Source organism: Phocoena phocoena, chromosome X (genome assembly GCF_963924675.1).
Source record: "Phocoena phocoena chromosome X, mPhoPho1.1, whole genome shotgun sequence".
Taxonomy (NCBI): Eukaryota; Metazoa; Chordata; class Mammalia; order Artiodactyla; family Phocoenidae; genus Phocoena; species Phocoena phocoena.
The window spans coordinates 35,949,352-35,965,254 of NC_089240.1; positions in this window are offsets into that span (position 1 = coordinate 35,949,352).

The following is a 15,903-nucleotide window of genomic DNA, read 5'->3' on the forward strand; positions in this document are numbered from 1 at the left end:
GTACTTGCAATCTGCAAGGAGGGTAGATCTTAAAATTTTTTTAAATTATGAGGTGATAGATTTGTTAACTAACCTTAATGTGGTAATCACTTCACGATATATACTTAGAACAAATCATTACCTTGAACACCCTAAACTTATACAATGTCATTGTCAATTATATCTCAATAAAGCTGGAAAAAATTCAGACACCCAGGCCACACCCTGACCAAGTTAAGAGTATCACTGGAGGTGAGACCCGGGTATCAGTATTTTTTAAAACTCCCCAGGTGATTCCGCCGTGCAGCCAGGTTTGAGAACAAGTGCTCTGGGGCAATGCTTCTCCAACTTTAATGTGCATGTGAATCTTGTTTAGGTTTGGAGCGGGGTCCACAATTCAGGGCGTTAAGTGTAGTTTAGGGCAGTGGTGATGGTGGCGGGAAGGATGTTCCTTCCTACTCATCCAGCCAGACCTCCCAGAAATAATCTGTGGACAGCTAATGTGGTGAAAGGTGGATGGACTACGTGATAATACCAGTTCTGATGCAGGATATAGGACGACCAACTATCCTTGTTTGCCTGCATCTCAGGGGTTTCCCAGGACCTGGAGCTTTCAGTGCTAAAATAGGAAAGTCTGGGTAAATTGGGATGGCTAGTCACACTACCCATCCCTGACCTTCTGGCCAGTGAAGTTCTGGCCACAGTCATGTAGCTTTTCCAACCAAATAGGCACCATTGGTAAAGTGGGGCAAACAGGACCAAAGAGGATGCTCTTGGGAAAGGAGAAGGGAATTGCTGGGCACGTAATCCTCCTTGAGGCATCAATAGATACTGGGGCAAAGGAAGGAAAACGAGTGCTCTGGCTCTGCCTGGCTCACAGGCACCTAGCCAGGAGCGGGGAGGCCTAAAGACAGAATAGTCTCTGCTTTAACACAGAGAAACTGGAAGCTTCTCGATAATGCAGGGAATTCAGACTAGAGTGTACAGGAGAATTTCCCAGGGAGCCCATTCGAAATGCAAACTTGGTCCCTCCCCTAAGAAAGTTTAATTCAAAAGGTCAAAGGCCTTTTAACTGGTATCTCAGGTGATTCCAGGCTATACTCTGAGAAACACTGAGCCAAAGGTCTTGCCTGCCGGTAGTTTGGTCTGTTAAAGAAAGCTTTCCTGACCAAGGGATGGACTGACCCAAAGAGACACAGCAGAACTGGTAGGTGATGGGAAAGTTTCACAAAACAGCAGGGCCAGACGGTTTCAGGAGTGAATTCTAGCGAATCTCTAAGGAACAGAGAATTCTAATGTTTTTAGAGTTCCAGACCATAGACAAAGAAGGAAATACAATTCTAGTAAGCCAAGATAACATCGAAATCAAACCTAGCAAAAATTACACACAAAAGAAAACTGCAGACCCTTCTCACTCATGAATATCAATATAAAAATCCAAAATAAAATATTGGCAAATAAAACCCAGCATCATATTAAAAGAATAAATTACTACCACCAAATGGGGTTTATACTAAGAATACAAGGGTGGTTCAGTGTGCGAGAATTGATTACTATGATACGAGGTATTAATAGAGCCAAAGAAAAATTCGCATGCCTCTTTTTGTAAATCATGCAACAGCATTCAATAAAATTCAACATCGACTCAATGTTTTTTTTTTTACGACCTAGATGTTATCTGATCTACCAAACCATAAACTTGGACATGCATTGCAGTTTTCAATTATAAAACAGAAGTGGAATATGTAAAACCAGGCTCTAATATGTCAGGAAAGCAAGAGAAAACTGTCCAAGCAGGTGGCTTAGACTCCCATGGTACCTTCTCTTACTGCTACTGCGCCTCTCGTTCAGTTACACCTGTGGCCTCATGGCCTCCATCCCCGATGACCTGTTGGGCCCACTTCCCAGACGGGTCTGCATGGTATGCTGGCACCAGCCAGAAGTGGCTGACTGCTATACTACACCCCCATTCAGGAGTGGCCCTGAAAATGATGATGAAGGCAAATCCTCCCAGGAGGCAGAACGTTTGGTTGCTTATTTGTTGGGACCAAGACGGCCAGATGACTGGATCCACACTGGCTCATGGGCAATGACAATTGGGTTATCCTATTAGTCAAGGACTAGGAAGGAACAAGATTGGAAAATTGGTGACAAGGCTGTCTTGAGGGCAGGTATGTGGATGGACCTCTGGGACTAAGCCCAAAATATCCACGTAAATGCCCACCAGACAGCATCTACCGCAGAGGAGGCGCTCAATAATTAGATGGACTGGATGACCCATCCCTGGATGTCAGCCAGCCTCTTCCTCCAGCTACCCTGCTGCTTACTCAATGATCTTGCGAACTCAGTGTCATAGCATCCACAACACAGACAGCAGAGGCCAACTGTGAGTCTTTGATATAGCGCCATTCTCTGAGGGGTCCAGGCTTGTGAGAGCAGACATGAACAGGACGTGAAGTCCGGTGTCAGCCTGACCCAGCTGAGCCCAGCCTAAATCAGCTGAAGTACAACCCACCCACAGACCTGTGAGCAAGAAATAAAATGTTTGCTCTATTAAGACACTGAGGTTATGGTGCTGTTTGTCATGCAGCAGAAACCTAATACACTCCTTTTATTAACCCTCGTTGAATTACCCTAATTTGACTGTGCCATCTGTTTCCTTTTAGAACCCTGACTGAATCACTGCCTTTTTGCAGATGACTCAAAGCTGTACAAATCTCCAGTTCAGACCTCTCTTCTCAGTCCCAGACCGATATAGAGTCAGTGGTGTGCTCCATATCTCCTCTTAGTTATCAAAAGGGCACCTGAAACTCAGCACTCACTCCTCTATCACGAACCTGGTCCTCCATTTCACTCAGCAGCACCACCCATTGAAGAAACCTGGGTACTCTCCTGGACGCCCACCTCCCTGTCACCGTTGTACTCAAACCATCACCAAGTCATATTAATTTAACCCCTTAAATATCTTTCAAATCTGTTTGCTTCTCTTTACCACAACCAGCAGCACTACCCTAGGCTAAACCACCAATATCTCTTATCTAAAATAACCTTCCAAATCTTGGCTATTAAGTACCCATCAATAGATGAATGGATAAAGAAGATGTGATATATATCTCTTGTGGAATATTACTCAGCCACAAAAAATGAATGAAATCTTGCCATTTGCAGCAACATGGATGGACCTAGAGGGTATTACGCTAAGTGAAATAAGTCAGACAGAGAAAGATAAATACCGTATTATGACTCCACCTATATGTGGAATCTAAAAAAAACAATCAAATGAACAAACAAAACAGAAACAGAGCAATAGATAAAGAGAACAGGTGGCTGCCAGAGGGGAGGGCGGTGGGGGAAAGAGAGAAATAAGTGAGGGAGATTACGAGGTAAAAGCTTCCAGTTACAAAATAAATGGGTCTCAGGGATAAAATGTACAGTGTGGGGAATATAATCGATAATTATGTAATATCTTTGTATGGTGACAGATGGTAACTAGACTTACTGTGGCAGTGTTTTTGAAATGTATAGAAATATTGAATCATGATATCGTTCACCAGCAACTAACATAGTGTTGTAGGTCAGTTATAGTTCAAACACAAACAAACTCAGAGAAAAAGAGATCAGAACTGTGGCTACCAGAGGTGGGGAATGGGGGGAGGGGAGATTAGATGAAGGCAGTCAAAAGGTAATAAACTTGCAGCTATAAGTAAGTACTAGGGAGGTAATGTACAACATGATTAACATAACTAACACTGCTGTGTGTTATATATGAAAGTAGTTGAGAGGAAATACTAAGAGTTCTCATCACAAGGAAAAAATATTTTTTTCTTTTCCATTTATTTTGTTTTTTTTTTTTTTTTTTTTTTTTTTTTTTGGTACGCGGGCCTCTCACTGTTGTGGCCTCTCCTGTTGCGGAGCACAGGCTCCGGACGCACAGGCTCAGCGGCCATGGCGCACGGGCCCAGCCGCTCTGCGGCATGTGGAATCCTCCCGGACCGGGGCACGAACCCGTGTCCCCTGCATTGGCAGGCGGACTCTCAACCACTGCACCACCAGGGAAGCCCTCCATTTATTTTGTATCTGTATGAAATGATGGATGTTCGCTAAACTTACTGCAGTAATCATTTCATGCTGCACAAAGTCAAATTATTATGCTGTACAACTTAAACGTATAGAGTGCTGTATGTCAATTATACGTCCATAAAACTGGGAGGGGAAAGGAGATATAGCATTATAAAGATGTCAATTCTCGCTAATGTAATATATTTATTTAATAGTAATTTAAATTATTAAATTTAAATTTAATAATAATTTATTGTTATTCAATAAAAATGTCATCTGAGTTTTATTTTCATATAGAAGAACTGATTGTAAAGATCTAATTAAAATAAACAAATAAAATAAAAATAACCTCCCAATTAGCCCCTCTCTAGTTGGTTCTCCATACAGCAGTCAAAAAGTTCTTTTTGAAGATTCCATTTCAGTCACGTCCCATGCCCCAGTTGAAGACCACAGATGGCTTCCCATTGCTTTTAGGATAAAGAGCAGAGTATTTAACATAGGCCTCAAGGCTCTGGGTGGTGTGGCCTCGGCTCGGCTGTTTCACCCTCTGACTCCGCTCTCTGTATTTGCTATAAAAGACCACAAGGCCTCCTTTATTTGCTATGTGCCATTTTACCCCTTCTGTTCCTCTTCCCCGTGAAGCTCTTCCTCCCCTCTCTGTCTCATTAACACCTACACATGCTTCACACCTCAGCCCAAGCATCACCTCTTCAAGGAAGCCCTCTCTGACTTCCCTAAGTCTGGCTCATAGCATGGCATATTTTACCTTTCTGTGACGGCTTAATCAATATTGATCGCCTCTCCCCCCCTACCCCCGCCTGACCCACTATAACGTGATCTTCAGGAGGGCAGAGGCCATGTCTGATTTTAGTCATCACTGTATTCCCAGAACAGAGTCTGACACACCCTGGGGACTTGGTACCTATTTATTAAATATTAATTAAATAAACCACTTGATGAATCAGGTGTTGAGCTGAAACATCTCTATGGGTCATGTCAGCTCTAACCTCTGGGCTTCCTTTTCAGGTCCTGCCTGTAGGATAGAGGGGTGATGGGGAAAGCAGCCAACTAGGGTGAATTAGCTGTCTCCATGCAGTCAAAGTCATTGGTTAGGACGCGAAGAAGCCCTTTTCCTACTTTGAAGATCCTGCTGAGAACAACGTGGCAGGCACCAGCAAGGGACTGGCCAGACGATTCTCAAGAAATGCTTGATACAGCAAGTGCCAGAAATCCTGGAACAGAGCCTTTTACCAGGAGGTTCCCTGCCTTGTTGAGTTGCGAGAGAGAGAGAGAGAGAGAGAGAGAGAGAGAGAGAGAGAGAGAGAGAGAGAGAGAGAGAGAGCTCTAAATGCCACTGACTAATCACCAAGGCTGATGCTCAGTCATTCCAGCACTCTGCTTATTCTTGTCTTCACCCTCTTGCCCCTTCTAGAAAGACCTCAAGTAACTGCTGTCTTGAAACCTCCTCAGACGATTGGCTTGGCTGATGCCCAAATATCTCTTGGCCCACACCGAGATGTCAGGGAAGGAGGGAGTGATAAGTAACTCTCCTAGCTCTCACACTGTATGATTCTGTTATTCTAAATTCTGAGGATTCCTTTTCCCTTTTAAAGAGTGAACTAGTGACACTTTGACAGCATGATTTGGACTCCCTCCAGGGGAAGGAGCTAGGGAACTCCATGTACATGAACCATCCTGCCACCCAGGGTGGAGGTGGTCCTTCAGTCCTTATCCCATGGCAAGGAAAAACTCTCTCTCAAGGTCAGATAAGGCTCTGAATCCATACTCACCAGGCAGCCACCATTTCCAACAAAGCTTCTCCTGAGGCCCGGGAAGGAGGGCTTGGACGAAGGGGTCTGCACAATTTGGCTCTTATAAAGGGGTGTTGCTCTGGTTGTGAATTAAAAATCCAACATCCTGTGTGGAAAGAAGGCAGGAAAGGGGAGTGAGTACATAGCTGGGTTCTGAGTTTGACTGGTAGGAAAGGTATGTCTAGTCATAGGATGGAATACTATACAGCAATGTAAACGGATGACCCAGAGCCACACTATCAACATGGACTCATTTTTTAAAATAAATTTATTTATTTATTTATTTTTGGCTGCATTGGGTCTTCATTGCTGCACGTAGGCTTTTCTCTAGTTGTGGAGAGCGGGGGCTACTCTTCGTTTTGGTACACGGGCTTCTCATCGTGGTGGCTTCTCTTGTTGCGGAACATGGGCTCTAGGCACGCGGGCTTCAGTAGTTGTGGCATGCGGGCTCAGTAGTTGTGGCTCGCGGGCTCTAGAGCGCAGGCTCAGTAGTTGTGGCACATGGGCTTAGTTGCTCCGCGGCCTGTGGGTTCTTCCCACACCAGGGCTCGAACCTGTGTGCCCTTCACTGGCAGGCGGATTCTTAACCACTATGCCACAAGGGAAGCCCTGGACTCATTTTTAAAACATAATTTTGGAGGGAAAAATCTAGTTGCAGAAGGATACATAGAGTGTGCTCCCATTTATAAAATGTTAACATGCAAAAATAAATTATTTAGTTTAAATATATATATCCTTAATGATTTATAATAGGATATAACATATAGGATTTATAGTATGTATATATGTGATATATATGTAATAAAAATATAAAAGTACACATGGAAATGATAACTTCAAATTTGTGGCTGTCTTGGGGGTAGAGAGGCTGAGAGTGAGAAGGGGTACACAGAAGGCTCCAACCATATCTGAAATGTTTTATACCTTAAGCTGTGTGTTTGTTATATTGTTGTGTATACCTTTTGTACATCTGAAATATTCCATGATTTTTTTTTAACCTTAGTTGCGGTAAAATGCACAGGTATAAAATCTACATCTTTTTAAAAAAATTTATATCTTAACCATTTTTAAGTGTGTAGTTCAACCAATCCCCCAAACTATTTTCATCTCGCAAAACTGAAACCCTGTACCCATTAAATAACAGCTCCCCAATCTCTCCTCCCCCAACCCATAGCAACCACCATTCCATTTTCTGTATCTATGAATTTGGCTACTCTAGGTACCTAATACAATTGAAATTATACAGGATTTGTGTTTTTGTGACTGGCTTAAATTTTCATTTAGCATAATGTCCTCAAGGTTCATCCATGTTATAGCGTGTGTCAGATTCCCTTCCTTTTTAAACCTGAATAATATTCCATTGTATGGCTATATCACATTTCGTTTATCCATTCACTTATCAGTAGACACTTGGTTCCTATCTTTTGGCTATTGTGAGTGTACAAATGAACACGAGTATACAGATATCTCCTTGAGACCCTGCTTTCGGTTATATACCCAGAAGTGGAATATGTTGGCCATGATGATTTTTTAAAAGCAGAAAGAAAGTTTAGGTTTCAGGGGGCTTGAGAATAAAGTTAAACCACTGCCTTGTGCATTGATTGGGACGATCCCTCAATTAGGACCGGCCAAGTTACCAGTGTCCCATGAACAAAATCACTGCTGGGTCCAGGGACTTTCCTCTTGATTGCAGCTGAAGCTATAAATATTCTCACTTCTGCCACTGCATCACTGCTGGGCCCACCCCCGCTCCTTTCCCTTCTTCCTTCTGTCACTGCTGGGAAGCCCCTGCCTCTGCTTCTGGACATCATCCAACTCCTTTTCTTGTCCTGCGTGCTGCAATCCCCCGAGCTGTAGGAAGCCCCATTTCTGACTACAGAGGGAGGAAAGAAGGCAGCTGCATTTCTCTTCTCCCAAGTTGGAAATTAGAGTGGATTTTCACCAGGAAATAACACTACCCGATAAATGGTTTCCTGATCATCATTAATACTAGAGTCCCACTTCGTTTTAGGTGACATGGGCTCTAGTGGTCTGCTTGGGAACCAAAGTCATTCGTAATGTGCTGAGGACAATCTGTTCTGAATTCTAAGACAGATTTGCCAACAAACTTTTGGAACAACATCAATTTTTAAGTTGTCAGTTCCCTACAAAGCCCTAGGGGGCCAAGCTAAGTTTTCCTTTGCTAAAGGGAACGACTCCAAGGAACCGAGGTTGCTGATGGGTGAAGTAAGACAGGGGAACTTCAGGGGAACTCCAAAAGAATTTCCTTGGAAACAAAATGACATCATGGCTCACCTGCCCAGCTGCCTGAATTCTTTAGAGTACCCATGCTTCTACCAAAAAAAAAAAAAGAAAAAAAAAGCCTTTTTCTCTCCACTGCCCTACATTTTAAACATGAACGGCACAATAACAAACTCCAGTGAGAAGATCTGATAATTTGCCACACAATGTGATTTCTAATTGCTTGAATAATACCACACGGTGGAATAATTTCTTACCCAGTAAAAACGATTTCTCTTTGCCTGAGTGATAATATCCTGTTGAAATATAATGCTGTTCCAGACAGTGACTACATCATGTCTGGAGTCTTTTTTTCCCCCCAATATAACCTTTAAATGCTAAGCATTAGGAATGAGGCAGTAGCAAGTGATAAAACATGTTCCCAAATGAAGAGAATTCTTTGCGTCTACGCTGGAATCTTCTAACTACCCAATGTCCTTGGATAAGATAATGAGTCAATAAATTTACAACGCACAGTCTTTGCTCTGCTCCTTTGGAGATCAGTTGTGTGACAAGAACGGAAATGGATTTTTCCATAAAGCTGGGATGCTACATAACATCTGTATTTGGACAGGCACACACGCCATGCTGTTAATTTTAATGCCCCAATTTAATTTTTGTTCTGTGCATCGCCGGACTTATAAAAGTAGCTTTTTCTTTAAGAAAGTGAAATTGCAAGACATTTCTTATCCAGTGATGTATTGTACACATAGGTGTGTAGAGCTTCAGGAATACAGAAGAAAGAGAAGATGTGGTCCCTGTTCTCAAGGAGTTTAGATGACGGGCAGTTCTTAGTAGTTCAGAGTGGAAAGGAGCCACACATCAGAGAGACGAGAAAAGGGAGGCCCAGAGAGGGAAAATGGCCTTCCCATGGTTACAGAGTCATGGAATGGAAGTGGTCAGATGAAAACCTGGTGTCCAGAACCAGAGCCCCGATGCTCCCTCTTCAGCACCAGCCCTTCACAATAGCCACGTGGAGACAGGCCCAACACTGTGCTAGGTTCCAATGTTTCTGTAGGCTGACAGCGCTCCCTGGCACGTGCCTTTCTCCATGGGATTCATGGGAGATGCCTTTGCTGGGTCCCTCTGATTGCAGCTCTTCTGATGTGGACCATACACTGTTTCTCCAACTGCCGCTCCCTTTTTGGCCCTGGACTCTGGGATGGAGGTGGGGCGGGGGGATGCTCTGTCCAGACTCTCAATGTTGATGCCACTCTCTCTCCAAGAAGGTTTCTTGGGCAAGACTTCAAACTGCTCCAGATTTGACAAATACCACCCCCCATGACCCTGAAACCCCACTCCTGGGCATATCTGCATGTCCATGCCCCAAACTGGAAACGACTCAAATGCCTACTGACTGTAGAATGGATACATAAGTTGTGGAATATTTAAGCAATGGGATGCTTTACAGCAGTGAGAATAAACTGTCTCCAACTACATACAACAGTATGATGACTCTCATAAATATAATGTTGAACAAATAAAGCCAGGCAGTAAAGGGTACATACTGTATGATTCCATTTATATAAAGAACAGAAAGAGGCGAAACTAAGCTATGCTCTTGGAGATCAGGAAAGTGGTTTTCCTTGGGGGGTAATGGTAGTGACTAAAATGGGGTACAAGGGTCCTCATGGGAGGCTGGTAATTTAATGTTCTGGTTTCATGGGGATGTTCAGTTTGTGAAAATTCATCAAGTTGTAAACCTATTTGTGCACATTTGAATATGGATCTTTTTTTTTTAACATCTTTATTAGAGTATAATTGCTTTACAATGGTGTGTTAGTTTCTGCTTTATAACAAAGTGAATCAGTTATACATATACATATGCTCCCAAATCTCTTCCCTCTTGAGTCTCCCTCCTTCCCACCCTCCCTATCCCACCCCTCTAGGCGGTCACAAACCACCGAGCTGATGTCCCTGTGCTACGTGGCTGCTTCCCACTAGCTATCTATTTTACGTTTGGTAGTGTATATATGTCCATGCCACTCTCTCACTTTGTCACAGCTTACCCTTCCCCCTTCCCATGTCCTCAAGTCCATTCTCTAGTAGATCTGTGTCTTTATTCCCATCTTACCCCTAGGTTCTTCATGACCCTTCTTTTTTTTTTTTTTTTCTTAGAATCCATATATATGTGTTAGCATACGGTGTTTGTTTTTCTCTTTCCAATTTACTTCACTCTGTATGACAGACTCCAGATTCATCCACCTCACTACAAATAACTCAATTTCATTTCTTTTTACGGCTGACTAACATTCCATTGTATATATGTGCCACATCTTCCTTATCCATTCATCTGTTGATGGACACTTAGGTTGCTTCCATGTCCTGGCTACTGTAAATAGAAATTCAATGAACATATTGGTACATGACTCTTTTTGAATTATGGTTTGCTCAGGGTATATGCCCAGTAGTGGGATTGCTGGGTCGTACGGTAGTTCTATTTGTAGTTTTTTAAGGAACCTCCATACTGTTCTCCATAGCGGCTGTATCAATTTACATTCCCACCAACAGTGCAAGAGGCTTCCCTTTTCTCCACACCCTCTCCAGCATTTATTGTTTCTAGATTTTTTGATGATGGCCATTCTGACTGGTGTGAGATGATATCTCATTGTAGTTTTGATTTGCATTTCTCTGATGATTAATGATGTTGAGCATGCTTTCATGTGTTTGTTGGCAATCTGTATATCTTCTATGGAGAAATGTCTATTTAGGTCTTCCCATTTTTGGATTGGGTTGTTTTTTGTTACTGAGCTGCATGAGCTGCTTGTAAATTTTGGAGATTAATCCTTTGTCAGTTACTTCATTTGCAAATACTTTCTCCCATTCTGAGGGTTGTCTTTTGGTCTTGTTTGTGGTTTGCTTTGCTGTGCAAAAGCTTTCAAGTTTCATTAGGTCCCATTTGTTTATTATTGTTTTTATTTCCATTTCCCTAGATCTTGCTATGATTTATGTCACAGAGTGTTCTGCCTATGTTTTCCTCTAAGAGTTTGATAGTTTCTGGCCTTACATTTAGGTCTGCAATCCATTTTGAGCTTATTTTTGTGTATGGTGTTAGGGAGAGTTCTAATCTCATACTTTTACATGTACCTGTCCAGTTTTCCCAGCACCACTTATTGAAAAGGCTGTCTTTTCTCCATTGTGTATTCTTGCCTCCTTTATCAGAGATAAGGTGACCATATGTGCGTGGGTTTATCTCTGGGCTTTCTATCCTGTTCCATTGATCTATCTTTCTGTTTTTGTGCCAGTACCATACTGTCTTGATTACTGTAGCTTTGTAGTATAGCCTGAAGTCAGGGAGCCTGATTCCTCCAGCTCTGTTTTTCGTTCTCAAAATTGCTTTGGCTATTCGAGGTGTTTTGTGTTTCCATACATATTGTGAAATTTTTTGTTCTAGTTCTGTGAAAAATGCCAGTGGTAGTTTGATAGGGATTGCATTGAATCTGTAGATTGCTTTGGGTAGTAGAGTCATTTTCACAATGTTGATCCTTCCAATCCAAGAACATGGTATATCTCTCCATCTATTTGTATCACCTTTAATTTCTTTCATCAGTGTCTTATAATTTTCTGCATACAGGTCTTTTGTCTCCTTAGGTAGGTTTATTCCTAGATATTTTATTCTTTTTGTTGCAGTGGTAAATGGGAGTGTTTTCTTGATTTCACTTTCATAATTTTCATCATTAGTGTATAGGAATGCCAGAGATTTCTGTGCATTAATTTTGTATCCTGCTACTTTACCAAATTCATTGATTAGCTCTAGTAGTTTTCTGGTAGCAGCTTTAGGATTCTCTATGTATAGTATCATGTCATCTGCACACAGTGACAGCTTTCCTTTTTCTTTTCCGATTTGGATTCCTTTTATTTCCTTTTCTTCTCTGATTGCTGTGGCTAACACTTCCAAAACTATGTTGAATAAGAGTGGTGAGAGTGGGCAACCTTGTCTTGTTCCTGATCTTAGTGGAAATGGTTTCAGTTTTTCACCATTGAAGACGATGTTGGCTGTGGGTTTGTCATATATGGCCTTTATTATGTTGAGGAAAGTTCCCTCTGTGCCTCCTTTCTGCAGGGGTTTTATCATAAATGGGTGTTGAATTTTGTCAAAAGCTTTCTCGGCATCTATTGAGATGATCGTATGGATTTTCGCCTTCAATTTGTTAATATGGTGTATCACGTTGATTGATTTGCATATACTGAAGAATCTTTGCATTCCTGGAATAAACTCCACTCGATCATGGTGTATGATCCTTTTAATGCGCTGTTGGATTCTGTTTGCTAGTATTTTGTTGAGGATTTTTGCATCTATGTTCATCAGTGATATTGGCCTGTAGTTTTCTTTCTTTGTGACATCCTTGTCTGGTTTTGGTATCAGGGTGATGGTGGCCTCGTAGAATGAGTTTGGGAATGTTCCTCCCTCTGCTATATTTTGGAAGAGTTTGAGAAGGATAGGTGTTAGCTCTTCTCTACATGTTTGATAGAATTCGCCTGTGAAGCCATCTGGTCCTGGGCTTCTGTTTGTTGGAAGATTTTAAATCACAGTTTCAATTTCAGTGCTTGTGATTGGTCTGTTCATATTTTCTATTTCTTCCTGATTCAGTCTCGGCAGGTTGTGCATTTCTAAGAATTTGTCCATTTCTTCCAGGTTGTCCATTTTATTGGCATAGAGCTGCTTGTAGTAATCTCTCATGATCCTTTGTATTTCTGCAGTGTCAGTTGTTACTTCCCCTTTTTCATTTCTAATTCTATTAATTTGAGTCTTCTCCCTTTTTTCCTTGATGAGTCTGGCTAATGGTTTATCAAATTTGTTTATCTTCTCAAAGAACCAGCTTTTAGTTTGATTGATCTTTGCTATCGTTTCCTTCATTTCTTTTTCATTTATTTCTGATCTGATCTTTATGATTTCTTTCCTTCTGCTAACTTTGGGTTTTTTTTGTTCTTCTTTCTCTAATGCTTTAGGTGCAAGGTTAGGTTGTTTATTTGAGATGTTTCCTGTTTCTTAAGGTAGGATTGTATTGCTATAAACTTCCCTCTTAGAACTGCTTTTGCTGCAGCCCATAGGTTTTGGGTCGTCGTGTCTCCATTGTCATTTGTTTCTAGGTATTTTTTGACTTCCTCTTTGATTTCTTCAGTGATCACTTCGTTATTAAGTAGTGTATTGTTTAGCCTCCATGTGTTTGTACTTTTTACAGATTTTTTCCTGTAATTGATATCTAGTCTCATAGCGTTGTGGTCGGAAAAGATACTTGATACGATTTCAATTTTCTTAAATGTACCAAGGCTTGATTTGTGACCCAAGATATGATCTATCCTGGAGAATGTTCCATGAGCACTTGAGAAAAATGTGTATTCTGTTGTTTTTGGATGAAATGTCCTATAAATATCAATTAAGTCCATCTTGTTTAATGTATCATTTAAAGCTTGTGTTTCCTTATTTATTTGAATATGGGTCTTATATTTCCAGAAAGGTTAAGGAAAGAAGGCTCCAGCCTGATTCTTTATCCACCATAGCTCCCCTACGCGGCAGTGCTGGCTGAGTCCAGCACAGCCCGTCTCTCCCCCAGCCACAGGCTGTCTTTAACTCAGGCTTCAGTCCAACCACAGGGAACACACTGCAACCTCTTTAAGGGGTCCCCTTAATGCACCCCCTCATGAAGCCAGAAGTTAGAGGGCAGCTCTCCCCCTCCCCCATCCCCGGTGGTGGGGGGAGGGATACTCGTAGCATGGTAACAGTCTTCCCCAAAGAATCCTCTTCACAAACGCTCCTTCCCTCTCCCCTTTCTTGATGCCTTTATAATCAAAACTGTTGAGGGCGTTTGAGATTCTTAAAGCATGTCTTTTGTAAAGTCTGCCTCTGTGTGCCTGTCCACACTCATTTTGGATTACAATGTCTTCCACATTGGTGCAAAATAGCATCAGAAAGGTCCCATTTTAATATCTTGTTGTGTAGGTAAATAATAAATCCATCCACAGTAATGACTCACTGAATTCATATAGTGCTTGTTGTTTATAAAGATGATTCAGATCTCTTATCTTGGGAATTCCCTGGTGGTTCAGTGGTTAGGACTCAGCGTTCTCACTGCAGAGGGTCTGGTCTGAGAACTAAGATCCCACAAGCCACGTGGCCTGGCCAGAAAAAAAAAAAAAAAAGGATCTACTACCTTGCTTAATTTTCACAGCAACCTTATGAGGTAGATGCCTTCATTATCTTTCATGTTACAAGTGAGAGCATATATCCTTTTAAAGCCTTGTGCTGGGCATTTCATATGGCTCTTTTATTTGATTTTTGCAAGAACCATCAGAAGTAGATATTATCATCCAAGGTCCAGAGAGGCAAAATAACCTAACGCCAAATCAAGTAGTAGATTTGGTGAGGTGACCTGTCCTGCCTGAGGTCACACGGGTACTACATTAGGACACTGGGATCCCAGGCTAGGTATTCTGACTCCAGATTTGTTCTCTTTCCCCCCCGTCAAGGGAAGGCCAAGGTGGCAATGTACCAAAGCAGAGAGAGAAAAATCTGGGAAACGTCTACCCGCTGTTCTAGAACGTGAACTTTGGAAGGGACAGGCTTGGGTTTGAATGGCAAACCTACTACACAATTTAAGTTAGGTTATTTCACCTCTCTGGACCTTGGATGATAGAATCTACTTCTGATGGTTCCTGTGCAAAATACCTAGCACAAGTCTGTTAAAGGGTATTTGTTTCCTTCTCCTTTTGAACAAAGTTCTCCAGTCTAAGGAAGAGTACATGGGGAGGGATGATAAACATTAACAAGAGTGGCATTGCTGGATCATATGGTAGTTCTACCTTTTTAGTTTCTTGAGAAACCTCCATACTACTTTCCACAGTGGTGGCACAAATTTACATTCCCACCAACAGTGTACTAGGGTTCCCTTTTCTCTACATCCTCACCAACATTTGCTATTTGTGGTCTTTTTGATGATAGCCATTCTGACAGATGTGAGGTAATATCTCAATGTGGTTTTAATTTACCATATGATGATTTGCCTCTGATGATTAATGATGTTGAGCATCTTTTCATGTGCCTGTTGGTCATCTGTATATCTTCTTTTGAAAAATGTCTATTCAGGTTGCCCATTTTTTAATCAGGTTGCTTGATGTTTTGATGTTGAGTTGTATGAACTATTTATATATTTTGGATATTAACCCCTTAATGGTCATATCATTTGCAAATATTTTCTCCCATTCGGTAGGTCGTCTTTTTGTTTTGTCAGTGGTTTCCTTTGCTGTGCAAAAGCTTTTAAGTTTAATGAGGTCCCATTTGTTTATTTTTGGTTTTGTTTCCTTTGTCTTAGGAAACAAATCCAAAAAAATAAAAACGTTGCTGCTATTTATGCCAAAGAGTGTTCCGCCTATGTTTTCTTTATTTAAAAAAATTTATTTATTTATTTATTTTTGGCTGTGTTGGATCTTCATTGCTGCGTGCGGGCTTTCTCTAGCTGTGACGAGCAGGGGCTACTGTTTGTTGCGGTGTGTGGGCTTCTCATTGTGGTGGCTTCTTTTGTTGCAGAGCACGGGCTGTAGGCGCACAGGCTTCAGTAGTTGTGGCACGCGGGCTTCAGTAGTTGTGGCTTGCGGGCCGTAGAGCGCAGGCTCAGTAGTTGTGGCGCATGGGCTTAATTGCTCCGCGGTATATGGGATCTTCCCAGACCAGGGTTTGAACCCGTGTCCCCTGCATTGGCAGGTGGATTCTTAATCACTGTGCCACCAGGGCAGCCCCTGCCTATGTTTTCTTATGCCACTCCTGAGCATATATCCA